This window comes from Ovis aries, chromosome 17 (assembly GCF_016772045.2).
Source record: "Ovis aries strain OAR_USU_Benz2616 breed Rambouillet chromosome 17, ARS-UI_Ramb_v3.0, whole genome shotgun sequence".
NCBI lineage: Eukaryota > Metazoa > Chordata > Mammalia > Artiodactyla > Bovidae > Ovis > Ovis aries.
The window spans coordinates 66,598,095-66,614,430 of NC_056070.1; positions in this window are offsets into that span (position 1 = coordinate 66,598,095).

Consider the following 16,336-nt stretch of genomic DNA (forward strand, 5'->3'; position numbering starts at 1 on the left):
ATCATTTTTAAAGTATGGCGTAGGGAGAGCTTTAAAAATGAAATTATAGCCGGCAATAAAAAACCTCATAGGCACTGTATTCAAATTATGCTACAGTAATAGGCCAAGTTCATAAATAAACATTGCGGGTTAACCCTTTCTGAGCCCGGTGTGCAGAGCCACTGGGATTCAGCCAGGAGCGGGGGTTTTATACCCCAGTGGGAGGAAACAGAATCGCCTTCCAAGGGTCCCTCGGCGCCCACTACCCTCCATGTGCTCCCAGCCTTCTCTACCTGGCCTCTCCCTTTGGATGTGAAAGGGTCACAGGCGATTCTTTGTTAAAATGAGGGGCTTGAGTTTGTAGAAATGTGCTCCATAGACCTCTGTGCTTCAGGAGCGCTTTGGGGTCTGGATTAGGTAGGTTTCTCCCCAAACTTTCCAAATTTCCCATCTCCTCTTAAAAATATTATACGTTGTATTTCTATGCTCTCTCTCATTACACTTCAGTACAGGGGTTCTAACCACTCACCGGTGGTGATTTTGCCCCCTGTGAACACATGGCAGTGTCTGCAGATGTTTTTGGGCGTCACAACTGGGAGACGCTACTGGCCATCTGGTGGGTGGAGGCCAGGCGTGCTGGTCAACATCCTCTAATGCGCAAGAGAGCCCCCAGCCCTGCCACCAACACAGAGAATGATCCAGCCCCACGTGTCCACTGTGGTGAGACTGAGAAGCCCAGCTTTATCGGGATTCCTTGTTCAGCGTCTGCCATCCTCTCTGAAAGCTAGCACGTGCCGTCTTGCTCACCACTGAATTTTATCACTCATTCTAGTGCTTGGCACACAGTAGGTCTTCAACAGGGATTTGCTAAAAGGTTGAATGAATGAATGGACACACCACCCTGCCCCTTCTGACCTATCCTTTTGTTCCCAGGTCAAAGGCTGCTTTTTCAGGGTTGAAAAAGCCTGAACTCGTGCATAAGTGCTCAGTTGGTTCAGGTGTGTCCGATTCTCTGTAACCCCATGGACTGTAGCCCACCAGGCTCCTCTGTCCACGGGATTCTCCAGGCAAGAATACTGGAGTGGGTTGCCATGCCTTCCTCCAGGAGACCTTCCCAACCCAGGGATCGAACCCACGTCTCTTGCGTCTCCTTCATTGCAGGCAGGTCCTTTGCCGCTGAGCCACCGGGGTTCCCCTCTGCCCCCGCTATCAGACATTTTGGTGATATTTGTTCCTTGTTCCTCATCCTTGGATTTAGTTGTCCGTTGCTCACGTTTCTGGTCAAATGTCACTGCTAAAGTGGCCTCCCTCCTCTCTCTCTCCTCCTGTTTCATTTCCATCAGAGCATTTATCAGTAGCTGAGGTCATTTTGTTTATCACGAGCTGGGGCTTGGCCATCACAGGGTCCCCAGGACAGAGGGGATGTGCTGGGAATATTTGCTGAACGTGTCAGCGAGCGTTGGAGAATGGGAAAGCATTTCCTGCCCCGGACGCTCACCTCTCCTTCTTTGGAATTTCCCAAATCCCCTTCCTCCAGTATGGAGACTGTTTCAGGACTGAAAAACCTCTCATCTCCCTCTGCACTGATGTCGTACTTTGGGAGAAACTTGCAAGTCCCCCTCTCTCCCTCCTCTGCAAAATGAAGGCACTGGGGTATACCCATGCTTTGTCACCGGGGATGTATGTCAGAATCGCCTTCTTGGACTTTTCCTAAGAGACAAAGCCCTACTCCGTGCACACCTGCAGAGCCAGCTTCTCTACAAGGGCATGTGCCCTGCACTGTGCTTTTGTGAAAACTCCCCAGGTCATCTGGATGCAGGCATGATTCAGAGCCAGAAAACTGGGCCCCCCCCCCAGTCCAGCCCCAGCGTCTGACACCTCCATGATTTTAAGATGCCCAGCCCAGACCATTTATCTGAGTGACTCTCTTCCCAGGCTCCCCTGGCACTTTCGTTAATTTAATAGCATTTAATTTAATTTCGAAATGATTTTTTAAAAAAGACGGCTGGCGCAGAAGCCCCAACCATCTCATTCTTCTTCCTCCCTGAGGCTGGAAATACATCTTGTGGCTGAAGCCAGGTTTCTGGCCACGGATGTCCCTTGGAGAGCCCACAGCCTTTTTGAGAAAAATGCTGAGTTTGCTCTCCACCCATTGGGCATAATTACCTTTCTCCTCTCCAGAGCCCCGTGCATGTTCTGACCTAAGGTGGAAAGAAAGGGCTGGAAAAACCAGACCAAGTTAGTGTCTGCGGCATGAGCTCCTATCTTAGACAAAGGGACTGGCGTAACCCCACACACAAACACACACATACGTGCTCACACATGGACACAGTTCGTTCTTTCCTATTCTTTAGGGCTGTATGGCTGCAGCTGTTTGCTACATTTCTGTGGGCCATTTTTTAAAAGCTTTTTATTTTGCATTGGGGCATAACCTATTAATAATACTGTCATGGTTTCAGGTAATAGGAAACATTTTAAAACTCTTCACTGAATTTGTTACAGTAGTACTTCTTTTTCATGTTTTGGTTTTTTGGCCAAGAGGCATGAGGGAATCTTAGCTCCCCAATCAGGGATGAACCAACCCACTCCTCCTGTGTTGGAAGGTGAAGTCTTACCCACTGGACCACCGCAAGTCCCTGTGTTCCTACTTTTAACTCTGGGCTTTCTTCTGAATTTTTCAGGTTTCTTCTTTTCCTGGACATTCATGGGCGTTTTCTCAGGGATATATCACATCAATTTCTTTCCCTCTTCTTAATTATTTTCTGTTATTTTAAACCCAATTTTACGTGTGCTTGGTCATTGTGACTCATCTTAGATTTATCTATTCACGCATTAATTTTTATTGAGAATCTCCCACATGGTCAGTATAAAGACAGGCACCGTGATGAGTCAGACAGACCTGACCTTGCCCTCGAGAAAGACAGAACCTGCCAGGAGGAGAGACATGTATGGGGTGGAGGTTCTTACAGGGAGACACGGAGAGGGAATATGGAAAAGGGGAGGGATGGGCAAGTAACCCCAGAAGTCTTGGGGAGGTCCCCAAGAATAATTATGTTATTTGTCCAGATCAAAATCAGAAGCAAAAAGGTAGGATGGAGATGGTGAATGCATCCTGTCACATCCAGACATATTGAGGTTTCTTTTTTCCCTCTCCTGTGGCAGAGACGACTAGCTTTTCCCCAGATCTGTTTTGTTTTCTTTCAGGACACACAGCTCAGGTCTCAGCCTCCCTTGCAGTGACCCTGAGACCAAGTTCTAGTCAAATGGGAGTGGAGGAGATGGGCTCTACACTCAGTCCTGGTCATAAACTCTCCCGGGTAGGATCTTACATGCCCTTTCCCATCCACTGGTTTAATTCACATCAATGCAGTGAGTTGGGAGACTCTGAGCTGAGGATGGAGGAGCCACAATATGGCAAGAACCTGGGTCTCTAATACCTCTTGCAGCAAAGTCACCCTAGAGAGTTACCCAGCCAGGAGTGTCTGCAGTGCACTTCGCAAGAGCTAGAAAGACGCCTCTGCCATGGTTAAGTCACTGCACATTTCAGGGTTTGTCTGTTACATCAGATGACGTTACGTGAATTCAAGAGCCTCAGCTCTCCTGCCCCCTGTGTCTGTAACTTGTTTTGCTGGAACACGGTCTGTGGCCGCTTTGAAGCTGTACCAGCAGAGTTGAGGAGCTGTGACAGACTGTATGGTCTGCAGAGCCTGAAATATGTGCTCTCTGGCCTTTTACAGAATCATTTACCAACCCCGGTCTTCGCTAACGCGCCAAGCATCTAGGCTGGGAGAAGCAGTCTAGAGTCTTCTCTCTCCCTCCAATACTGGTTTCTTTGAAGAGACCACTCCCAGATGCTCTGACTTCCTGCCCTGACTTTGTTCTGGTTTCCTTGGCCCATTTGGCCCTGTTCCACGGGCAAAGCTAGGCTTTGTGACTTAGACCCAAACGGAGACAGAAAAGCATGATTAGGGGTCTTCATTCTCCAACTTCTTCACCCCTGGCCTTCTGAATCATCTAGTCTAACCCATTGGCTCTCTGGACTTGGAAGCCGACTCCCAGAGAGAAAGGATCAGACTTTCGCCAGGGTCACTCAGCCAGCAAGCAGCTGAGAGGTCTTGCAGAAAAAGCTGAGGGGCCAAATAAACTACCTCTGGATACAAACAGCTAATGTTCTTGGGTGCTTGTTATGAGTGAGGCACACATTACTCTTTTCAGCAAATTTCCCTGTGCTATCATCATCAGTCCCGTTTTATAGACGGTGAAACTGGGGCAGAGGAAGCCAAGGTCCACTCTGCTGGTGAAGCTGAGGTTTGAACTCAGTGGTGTGAGTGCAGTCCATGCTCTAACTCATGGCATCGTATTGGCCTTGTCATCCACGCCCACTGTGAGTCTTGAAACTTTCCCCTAATCAGCTTTGGTAGGATGAATAGATTCAGGTGTACAGGGGGGTCTTTCTTCAGCCCTTCTTTTCCTGTTCCACCTCCCTGTGATCCTCAAAGCCCAGAACAATTAATCAATTTCATTTGTATATCCAACTTCAGACAGTGTCATTCCATTAAGTCAAGTGAGGGGCTCTTCGTACGAGGTTGAGCTTCAATAATTCTCTTTAAAGTTACGAGAGAAATGTATGCTTAATTATATTTGCATATGAAAAATAGGGTCTAATTAGTTTGATTGATTATTATTTTAACCCTAATGGCATTTTGAGTATCTGTCCCGACTAATAGCCAGTGTGTCGCTAATAAATCATTGAATTTTTACGGCATGGTCTATTGAGCTGGCTTATGAAATATATTTTATTAATATCCCGGAATGTATTGAAACTGATACAAGTCAAACAACTGCTCATTTATTAAACTGTTTAAATGTCAGTTTTATACAAGAGTAATAATACAGGAAATATGTTCGTTCAGGAGACATCAGCAAGCCAGGGGTACTCACAATATTAGTTATCTTGGAAAAATATATTATGGAAATAAAAGTCCAATTATGTCATTTATTGCATTAAATAAATCTATATTGACTAACATAAATGTTGCACATTAGCAGATGCACTTTCTTGCAAACTTTTTAATTCTCTATGATTGCGCTCAAGGGCGTAGTGGAGGCTGAATCTCCAGGACAGAGTGGTCACTGAACATTGCCGTCGGTTCCCCTCATTGTGGTCTGAGGCTGTCCTGTGCATTAAAGGTCTCCAGGATGTCCTTTCTTTTTTTAAAAAAAATTTTTTTGGCCACACCCTGTGGCATGTGGGACTTCAGATCCCTGACCAGGATCGAACCCTCGCCCCCTGCATTGGAAGGCAGAGTCCTAACCACTGGACGGCCCTGGGTGGGGGAAGTCCCTAAGATGTGCTTTTTTTTTTTTTTTTTTGCTTTCTTTTTCATTTTACTTTTTATTTTACAATATTGCATTGGTTCTGCCACACATCAACATGAATCCGCCACGGGTGTACTCGTGTTCCCCATCCTGAACCCCCCTCCCACCTCCCTCCCCGTACCATCCCTCCGGGTCATCCCAGTGCACCAGCCCCAGGCATCCTTTCTTAAGGTGTTCCTCTTCTGGGACATTGCCAAGGACTGGGGTTCAGACCCAGCTCTTCCAGGAGCACAGATGCCATCTTGCATTTGTTCGTGTGATGAGTACTTTGCGGTGTCTGCTCTGTGTCAGGCGTTGCCTCTTGGGGACACTGGGGTGCCCTAGTCAGGCAGGGGCCCTGCTCCCATGGGCCTGGCATGCTAATGAAGGAACAGTTGAAAACGAAGCTCTTTTTCTCTGCTACGACTGTGAATAGCAACTAAAAGGAAAGAGCACATTTTTCTCCTCCTACTTACAATGCTTCTGACACCAAACATGTGGGTTCCCCCCACCACCCCCGCCACCAGCCAATCCTCCAATGCTCTGGACACCAACTGGGTGTCCTCTTTCTCAGTTCTGACACTCACCACCGGGGCTTAGTGCAGACCCCACTGGTTGAGGACTCAGTTTAGGACAGACTGGCCCCCATACGTTTCAGATTCCCACAGGCCCCTGCGTGGGTTCAATAATTTCCTGAAACACCTAGCAGAAAACAGGAAAGCCCCTTGCATGCTATTATTAGTTGATGGTGAAGGATACAACTCAAGAAGAGCCGAATGAAGAGGTGCATAGTGCTTGGTGTGTGGGAGGTGGAGTGGGGCCCCCCTGCCCTCCCAGCTCCAACCCCAAAGCTATCCACACCTTTGCCTAGGGTTTTTACTGAGGCTTCGTTACCTCCATTGCAGTGACTATCATCAGTGACTGACCTCAATCTCTGGCCCCTCTCACTTCTCCAGAAGTTGGGGGTGGGGTGGGACTGAAAGTTCCAACCCTCTAATCGCAGAGCTGGTTCCCTTGGCAACCAGCCCCCATCCTTAGGGGTTTTCCCCAAGTCACCTCATTAACATAAACTCACTAGAGTTGAAAGGGGCTGATTATGAATAACAAAAGATATTCCTCTCACCCCTGTCACTCAGGAAATTCCAAGGGCTTGAGGAGCTCCGTGCCAGGAACCGGGAACAAAGACCAAATATATAAGTATTATTATATCACAACATCACGGGGAGACAATGGACAAAAGAAAAATGAGATAATTTTAAATAGCGATGCTGGTTAGGAAGGGAGTAATGCAGACTGCTGGGGTGGGGGATGTGCTGCACAGGGCTTCTTTAGATTGGAAAGTCAGGGAGAATGGCAAGAAGGAGATGAACAGGCAAAGACATGGACTTCCAGGCAGACGGAATAGCAGGTGCGAAGACTTTATATTTTGCCAAGGTCACTAGGATGCTGGGAGGAGAGTGGATTGCAGGGGCCAGGATGGCCATGGAGGAATGAGGGGAGGCAGGTGCAGTTATTAAGGGTAGGTAGGGGGAGGGAGAGAACTTGACATTCAGGATTTTGTGGAGGTTGAGTTGACAGGACACAGTGATGGATCAGAGATCTGGAGACAGGGAGAGAGGAGCCAAGGATGCCTCCAGCGCTTGATCTGAGCATCTGGGTACCATTTCCCGTGCTGGGGAAGAGGATGTGGGAAGGGACACCTTGAGGAGCAGGTCAAGAGTATATTTTTGGTCCTGTCAGTGTTGAAGGGGCCAGTAGGACTCATTCTCAAATGTTAAGTGTATTGAAATCATCAAGGATGCTGGTTGCCATCCAGAGTCCTGGACCTTGTCCCTAGAGATTCTGATTCATCAGGTCTGGGCTGGGTTTATTGACCTGGGCTTATTTAGGGGGAGGGTGGCCTCTGGTGATTCCAACGTGCAGCTGTGTTGGAGAACTGCTTTTCCAGTGCCCTCATTTGTCAGAGTGGGAAACTGAGGCCCAGGGAGGAGATAGGATTTGCAAATTGGTGGTGGAACTAGGATGGAAGGATGTTCTTCCTGGCTCTTGGCTCCGCGTGCGTCTCCTCTGTGGCTCAGGCTGCCTCTGGCATCCTTAAAGGAGCCCAAAGGCATATTCTAGTGCCCTGGGGAGGCAAAGCCCAGGCATTCTGGCTCAGCCAAGCTCAGAAATGCTCAGAACAGAAGTGGGACGTAGGAAGTTTTAGATTAGAGGCAGCTGAGGATGGTTCAGCCTTTGGGCACTGCCATCTTGCTGTGCAATGTTGGGCAGCTCAAGTAACCTCTCTGATCCTTGACTTTTCTAGGTATGATTTGTCATAAGAATGATGCCTTCTTCACAGGGTGTTGTGAGGATCAAATGGGATTCTCATGTGAGGGGCTTAGTACAGCTCTTGGCACCTGGTAAGTCCTAAATACGTGTTAGCTATAATGTTGATACAGATTACTATGGATCCCTAATGGTGACCTAGGGAGGCAGGCTGGAGCCGTGATAGTAGCACGGACTTGGGAATCAGGCAGATCTGGGTTCAAATCACTTTTTTTTTTTTTTTTTGCTGTAGAACACCGAGGAGGCATCGTACCTCTCTGAGCCTCTATAAAATGGGAGGGCAGGTGTGGGTGTTGGTTTGTGGATATGAGAAAAATGTGCGTCCCATTTCAAGCTCAGGGTCTGGCCCTCAAGTGCTGGAAGTTATTGGAATTATCACGTCAACTTTAATTCACTGACTCAAACCCCAGTCAGTTGCAACCCCTGCCTGCGGAAACTGCCACTGCCGTCAAGCCGGTGACCGTGGAGGACAGCATGTGCCTGGGGTCTTCCCCCGCCATCTTGCTAACTTACTGTGTGACCTTGGGTGAGCCCCTCACCCTCTCTGGCCCCTGTTGCCTCATGCGTGAAATGAGGAGCTTAGTCTGGTTAATCTCCAAGGTCTTTTTCAGAGCCTTTAAAAAAAATCGATGACTGTAAAGGTCTGTGATTAGTGAGAATCCGTCTGCCCCAGGCAAAGACCAGACCCTCCCCAACCTTTCGGTGGGGGCGAATAAAACAATAAGCAGAAGGCTTAGCAAATTGCTATCTCACAGGCCTTAAAAACGAATATCTGCTTTTGTATCAGCCTTGATTGAAATTCTTATGCTATGGCGGGCGTCCCCGCCATCAATGCCTTAATTAGAAATTAGGACAGTCACATTGGCATAAATTAAATCAGACTAAAGATGATTAACAAAGTAATGCAAGAAATCATTAAATTAAACCATTGTGCCAAGTCCTCTGCTGATCTATCACAAATTTGGGCTGCTAATGAGGTCTTAATTAGTAAGTTAGGTCGAAATAATTCATGTCATTCACTTCAAAGACAGCCCTCTTTCTTGCTTGCTTTTTTTTTTTTTCTCCTCTTTTTGAATCCAGCCCCTAATGCAAATTTATCCTGGGCTGTGGAGGGAAGGGGGCGGGTGGACATCATCAATAAAAACCAGAATTCCTCAGATTATCGAAACCTGCTTGGCATTGAATGTATCTGGGGGGAGGTTTGTTCTGATGTCAGGTTAGGTGGAATGGGGATGAACAGCTGGCGATCCCAAGATGACAGAATGGCAGGAAGAGATGGGACAGTTTGGAAGTTCATTCCTTCATGATATGATGGGAAAACTGAAGGCCAGACAAGGGAGGCATCATTCAGAGTGCATTGCAGGCAGAGTTGCGACCCTGGCATCCTGGGTAAAGATTGCCTCTTCTTCTACTGCTTTCTGACATCCTCCTTTTGTCCAGAAAAAGCAGTAAGTGAAAGAAGCAAGTTCTGAAATGGTTCAGTATTGCCCAGTTCAGCCAGTATGAGGCTCTGCCCCTGTTGGGTAGAGACTGGCATCTTCTTGGTCTTCCAAAGGGACTGCTTCAGTGCCTGGTCTGTGGCAGGCTGTCAGGAGTAATGGCCACAGACATAACACCTGTTTGCTGAGCACACACTCCACGCCAGGCACTGTGTCATAAGAGCTTCCCATGCCTTTCCTGTTTCATCTGCAAAGAATTCCACCAAGTAGACATTCTTGGGAGAAGGCAATGGCACCCCACTCCAGTACTCTTGCCTGGAAAATGCCATGGGTGGAGGAGCCTGGTTGGCTGCAGCCCATGGGGTCACAAAGAGTCGGACACGACTGAGCAACTTCACTTTCACTTTTCACTTTCATGCATTGGAGCAGGAAATGGCACCCCGCTCCAGTGTTCTTGCCTGGAGAATCCCAGGGATGGGGGAGCCTGGGGGGCTGCCGTCTATGGGGCTGCACAGGGTCGGACACGACTGAAGAGACTTAGCAGCAGCAGGCATTCTTGTGTTCTCCCTATTACTGATGAGGAAGACACGGGTCAGAGAGGTGAGCTGGCTTGTCCTAGGTCACACAGCTGGGAAGAAACAGAGCTAGAATTTGACTCTGATATCAGAGTCTGAATGCTTAACCACTGTGCTCTCCTGCTTCAACAAATAACTGCCGAATGAGTGGAGGGGGGCTGGGTGGGTGAGGTGAGGGGAATGTGGTAACAGTTTGTTGGGAAGGTGGCTGGGGAAGAGGGAACCAGTCATGGATAATTGTGCTGACTCAGCATGATTTTAGAACTGAGTGGGGCTGTTGGAAGACCCATGGCTTTGGGGTCAGGCAGGTCAGAGGGTGACCCTGGTCCTAGCCATGAGGTCTTAAGCCAGTGGTTTCCCCTGCCTGAGCCTCGGTTTCTCTTCCTGTAGTATGTGTGCTCAGCCCCTCAGCAGTGTCCAGCTCTTTGGGACCCCTCTGTCCACGGGATTCTCTGTCCACGCTCCTCTGCCAGGCTCTTCTGTCCACAGGATCCTCCAGGCAGGAACACTGGAGTGGGTTGCCATGCCCTCCTCCAGGGGATCTTCCCAACCCAGGGATCGAACCCAGGTCTCCCACATTGCAGGCCGATTCTTCACCATCTGAGCCACCAGTGATGCTACCCGGGCTCACACAAGAGTCGGCCATCAGCTGTTGGTCAGCAAGGCAGCTCCGTCACTGGGGGTTGGCTGGCTGTTGGCTGGGGTGCCTGTGCCACGTGTCTCTCTCATTTCCCAGCTGGCTAGCTGGGGCTGGCACTCCTGGTGAAGGGTTCCCAGCAAAGCCCGAGAGGGCCCTATGGCACCAGCACTCCCAAGCTTGTGTTAAGTTTGCTTCAGTCTCACTGTTGTGGTGGATTGAATGACGCCCCCCGACTCTCTCCCCAGATGAGTCAGAGTCAAATCCTTACCGCCACCCTCGGAGGCGAGTGAGGCTCCAAGAGGCGCGGTAACTTGTCCACAGTGACATGGCCAGTAGGTGGGGGTGTCAGGGCCTGAGCTCGGATCTCCTGGCTTCTTGGCGGGCAGGTTGACCACCTTTCACTTCTCCATCCTGCCTCCCACGGCAGGTGCGGGCCTCCTGGGCCTCAGGACCCACAGCCCAACCCCAGCTCAACAAAGCCCCCACCCCCGTGCTGCCTGGAGCCACCCATTTGTCTCCCACTGCCGAGATGGCCCCCCGCCCAGCCAGGGCCAAAACGATCACTTCCTCATTGATTTCCTGTCAATTAATTTAAAAAGTCCATCTGACCACTTCACAGCTTGCTGGACTCGGAGGATTCAGAAGGAAATAAATAAATTAGTCCTGGAGGGGAACTGGAAGTGAGTGGGTGGTGGGGGGAGGAGATGGGAAGGCTTGTTCAGCTCCAAGGATCCAGCTCTGTCCTGCTGTTTGCATAATTTGTGGGGGGCCTGGGAGCCCCCAGACCCTCTGCAGAGGAGCAGGGGCCCCGGAACTGCTGCCTGTATTATGATGAGTATTCTTAATAATAGCTGTGTTTTATTGGGCATTACTCTTTGATGGGTATTTCAAATATGTTCCACATACATTAGCTCATTAACCCTTCACAGCATCTCCGGGAGCCAGATGAAGAAACTGAGGCTCAGAGAGTTTGGGCGATTTGTCTGAGCCCACACAGTACTCCTTTGGGGTGCACTTTCTGACTTGCCTGTTGTAGGGCTATGGGAAAAAAGGGCAAGGGGTGGAATTCTTGTGTCTTGGAGGGAGTCTGGGGAGTTATCTCCCAGGGGGAGGACTTGGGTGCTGCACTTCTGGAAGGTTATTGAGACCTTACATTTGCTTTGATGACTTTCAAACTATTTTTGGCCTGCACATTCCAATGTTGAAGGGAAATCTCATGTAGATTTGTGAAAGGAAGACACTGAAGATAACACTGCTTGGCTGGACCATAGTAATAATATTAACGACCATAACAGGTAACCCTGAAGTCCTGGAGCTGGTTCACCCCGGTTCACGAGAGCTGGTTGTTAAAAATTCAGGAGTTTTCTAGGCCACTTGTTAAACCATCAGCTTGAAATCTGTTGTGATGGGAATATTTGCACCGTGGAAACTGGCCCGTGCTATAAATCAGGGCTCCTCCGTCCGCTGCCCAGGCCTGGACACTTGGGATGAAAGCTACTACGTGTTTGATGCCATTTTACCACTCGGTCAGCTCCGTCTTCAGTCTCAGCCCCTCGACTGGACTGTGGGTCTGAAAACCCCTGGTTCCTCTTCTCGGGAAGGATGTTAGGTGAGTAAAAGATGGATCTGGACCTTGGAGAGAGGGAGAGGAGCCGGACCCTGGAAGCTGCTCTGTCTGTTTCCTTCCAGTGGGGCCTCTGAGGGCTCAGACTGCCACCCAGGCCTTATTTTCGTGGTTGCTTTTTATTTATTTATTTTCAGAAATTTTATTTACTTTATTTTGGCTGCACTGGGTCTGCATGGCTGCACATGGGCTTTTTCTAGTCAAGGTGAGCGGGGCACCCTCTAGATGCGGTGCAGGGGCCTTCTCACTGCCATAGCTTCTCTCGTGAAGCATGGGCTCTGGGGCACGTGGGATTCAGTTGCGGCACAGGGGCTTTAGAGCACAGGCTCAGCGGTTGTGGTGCGTGGGTTTAACTGCCCCGAGGCACGTGGAATCATCCCAGGCCAGGGACTGAACCCGTGTCCCCTGCATTGGCGGGCAGATTCTTTAACCACTGGGCCACCAGGGAAGCCCCGTTGTTGCTTTTTGAATTATTCTGCTCCTTTTTGGCCGTGCTGGGTCTTCACTGCGGTGTGCAGGCTTCTCATTGCAGCAGCTTCTCTCATTGCCGAGAATGGGCTCTGGCTGGTGTGGGCTCAGTAGTTGTGGCACACGGGCTTAGTTGCTCCCGGGCATTTGGAGTCTTCCAGAACCAGGGATGGAACCCGTGTCCTTTGTGTTGGCAGGCAGATTCTTAACCATCGGACTACCAGGGAAGTCCATTTTTGTTGTCTTAATTCTCCCCTAACAAGCAGTTTCAGGTGAGAAGAGTGATGTCTTATGCACCAAAGGTGCTGTTTGAGGACCAACTGTATGTAAGGTCATGAGGAGACTTTCTTGTGTGTGAAGCAGAGGCTTAGGTTCATCCAACAGGCAACCCCTGAAAGTCTGCAATACATTCATTTATTCACTCACTCATTCATTTATTCACCCATCAGCATCTGTGGTTATTGACCCCCTAGACGAAAGGCCAGGCGCTGTGCTAAAGCTGTGGGGATTCAGAGAAATATAAGACCTGAGCGCCTATCTGCAAAGTTCGTTGTAAGGGGGACAGATGTCTCACTATGGGCCAGTTAGTTCTGGGCTGGTTCTTACCAGATACATGTACAAAGAACTGTATGTGAAGGGATGAAGCAAAAGCTTCCTTGCTAATGGCGCATTTGACTTGGGCTCTGAGGGATGCATAGGAGTTCACTAGGCAGAGAAAGGCATCACAAGAAGTGGGAATCCCATGAGCAATATAGAGAAGGAAGTCTGTATCCTCCTATATGAGGATAAAGTGTTATTTGACTAGAACATGGGATATCTTTAAGGGCATATCTATGTGTGTGTGTTTGTGTGTGTGTGTGTGTGATGGTAATGAGGCAGAAAGCTGAAAAGGTAGGTTAGAACAAATTATTAACCTTGAATGTCATGATCAGGATGTTAAATTTTGCTCAGCAGTCACAGGGGTAGGAGAAGCAGAGGTTTTCATATGAGGGAGAAAATATCAAATCCATGTATTTTCAAAAATGATGCTAAATATATTACAGATCCTGCCTCCTTCAGGGTGTTATAGAGACTGAATGACTGAGGACAGCTGCATCTCTACCACCAGAAAACACAGCAAGCTGGGACACCAGCAGCTCGGAGACTCAGTTTAAATCCTGCCTCTTCCAGGCAGCCTGCCTTGATTACTCCTCCTCCAGATGGTGTAGTCAACTGGTAGGAGCACTGGGAGGTCAGCCACATCTGGATTTAAATCCAAGGCCCATATTTTGCCAGCTCTGGCTCTTGAGAGGACACTTGACCACTTAGAGTCTCACTGTTTCCTTTGAGAGAGTGGCATCATAATAATTATAATGGTAGCATGGTAGGACTGTTGGGAAAATCAAATGAGATCACGGACAGGGAAGTGCCTACTGCTGAGTCTCCTCCCTGATAAAAGGGGTCAGGAAATGAGTCTGCCTTTCCCCGACCGCTCAAATCAAATGCTCTGGAAGTGTCTGGCTAGTCGCCCCCTCCCTCCGGGAGATGTCCGCACTGACATTCTTCGTTTTATTTCTAGAACGGAGGATCAGGGACAAAGCGAAGCCTCTTAGTGCCAGGAGTGTTCATAAATTATGGGGAGATGAGAATATTTTAATACAAACCAAAGAATCTCAAGTACAAAGAACTGTTCTGAGAATGTGTTTTTTCCCCCTCTTTTCTCCCCCCTTTCTGTTCCCCTGATATTTGGAGCTGAGAAGACTCCTCGGGGAATTTATAACAAGTGGAATATTTAAGGGTAGGGAGACAGAGGTCTCTCTGGCGTTCTCCTTTCAAGGGAAGTCACCTCGGAGTGTCTGGTACGTGCATGAGTGACATGAAAAGAAGGCTGTGAGCAGAGAAGGGGAGAATATGCCAAGAATTGTCAATTATGCAAAAAAAAAAAAAAATTGCTTGTCCAAAAGAGTGATGTGTCTGGCTTTATTCCCCAGATGGAGTTCAGCACTCTGGACGAGGCCCTTGCCAGACTGTGAGATTTTCTGAAAGTGCCTCGGAGCTCCGCTTCTCTGACCCACCCGTGATGAGAGGTCCTTTCGTTAGCCAGGGGGTCACTCTCCACCTGCTCCTCCAGTGACAACCGTGGGATGTATGCTTTGATGAATCTTGAAGAGACCAGGATATCCCGAGTCCTGTGGTTGGGACACAGTTTCCAGAAACGAACCTGGGACTGTCCTGTAAGATTAAAAATGTTTTCTTTTTGTGTTTGTTCTGATAGCTCAGTTGATAAAGAAGCCGCCTGCAGTGAAGGAGACCCGGGTTCGATTCCTGGGTCAGGAAGATCCACTGGAGAGGGGATAGGCTACCCACTCCAGTATTCTTAGGCTTCCATTGAGGCTCAGCTGGTAAAGAATCCACCTGCAATGTGGGAGACCTGGGTTAGATCCCTGGGTTGGGAAGATCCCCTGGAGAGGGAAAGGCTACCCACTCCAGTATTCTGGCCTGGAGAATTCCTTGGACTGTATATCCACGGGGTCGCAAAGAGTTGGACACGACTGAACGACTTTCACTTTCACTGATGTATTAATTGGGTGAAAAGTAGTAGAAACCTATTACAGTGTGTTACTAATAGCCGATTGTGTTAGTTGGGTATCTAGGCTAACTTTGCTGGACGTATGAACCAATTGGGCTTACTAGCTCACTCGGAATGGAACTTGTCTTACGAAGTGGACTTACTGTACACCTGAAGTTGTCCTGGTTCTCTCTTTAGTCACCCAAGTGCTCTCAGCCCCACTGCCCCCCGCCCCCACCTCACTCCGAGATGACAAGCCCCATCAAGCACCTTTTTTTGTTCACACTTTTATCTGTAGTACCCAGCTCAGGGCCTGGGCATAGTGGGTGCACAGACTGTCTTAGCTGAGTCATTGATGGTCCAGATCACAGTGAGTTGCTGAGCAAGCCTTTGCCTGCCCCAAGCCTCAGTTGGCACATCTGTAAATTGGGGGTGTTGTACAATAGCCCATTTCCCCATTATTTTTGAAGCTGATACACTGGGGCTGGGGGCTCGGGGGTAAAGAACCTGGCTGCCAGTGAAGAAGACACGGGTTTGATTCCTGGATTGGAAAGATCCCCTGGAGAAGGAAATGACAATCTACTCCAGTATTCTTGCCTGGAACATTCCACAGACAGAGGAGCCTGGTGGGCTACAAGCCATGGGGTCGCAAAGAATTAGACGACTGAGCTAGCACACAACAGCAGCAACTCTGGGGCCAGGCCGTGTGTTGGGTGCTGGGTACATAGAGATGATTCTGACCCGTGGGTTTTCTGGCCTGTTTACAATGTCTGGACTTTGCATTTCCTAGGGTGGCTGCGAGGATGGGTTGGGAAAACATGTGAAGCAGATGGCAAGAAACTGAACAAACAGGGGGCATTTTCGTCCTACTTCTCATTCTCCCGCATCTGGGCTTTTCAAAGCTTTCTCCACCCCAACAAGGATGCTCAAGTTCACCTGTGCCCATGAGGAAGGTGATAAAAGAATCAACACCTGGAATGGTGTTTCAAACAGTATTATTTATGCTTCCCTCCCCCTCCTTCCTCATCTGCATCCAGATGGTTTTATTTTTAATTATTTTTTTTTAAAATTTGGCTTCATCATGCAGCATGCTAGATCTTAGTTCCCTGACCAGGGATTGAACCCACAGCCCCTGTATTGGAAGCTCAGAGTCTTCACCTCTGGACAGCCAGGGAAGTCCCCATCCTTTTTAAAGGATGTCAGATACCCATCTTCTCCCTGGAGCTCTGCTTCCAAGTCTCTTTTATTTGGATCCAGGGGAACTGGCCGAACACAAAGCCATCAAAACCAAAGTGGTCCAAGACGTCCCGCTGGCCTGAATCGACCAGAAAAATGAGAATTTCCTGGCTGTACAAAGGGTTCCGTCGGAGCCGGGGT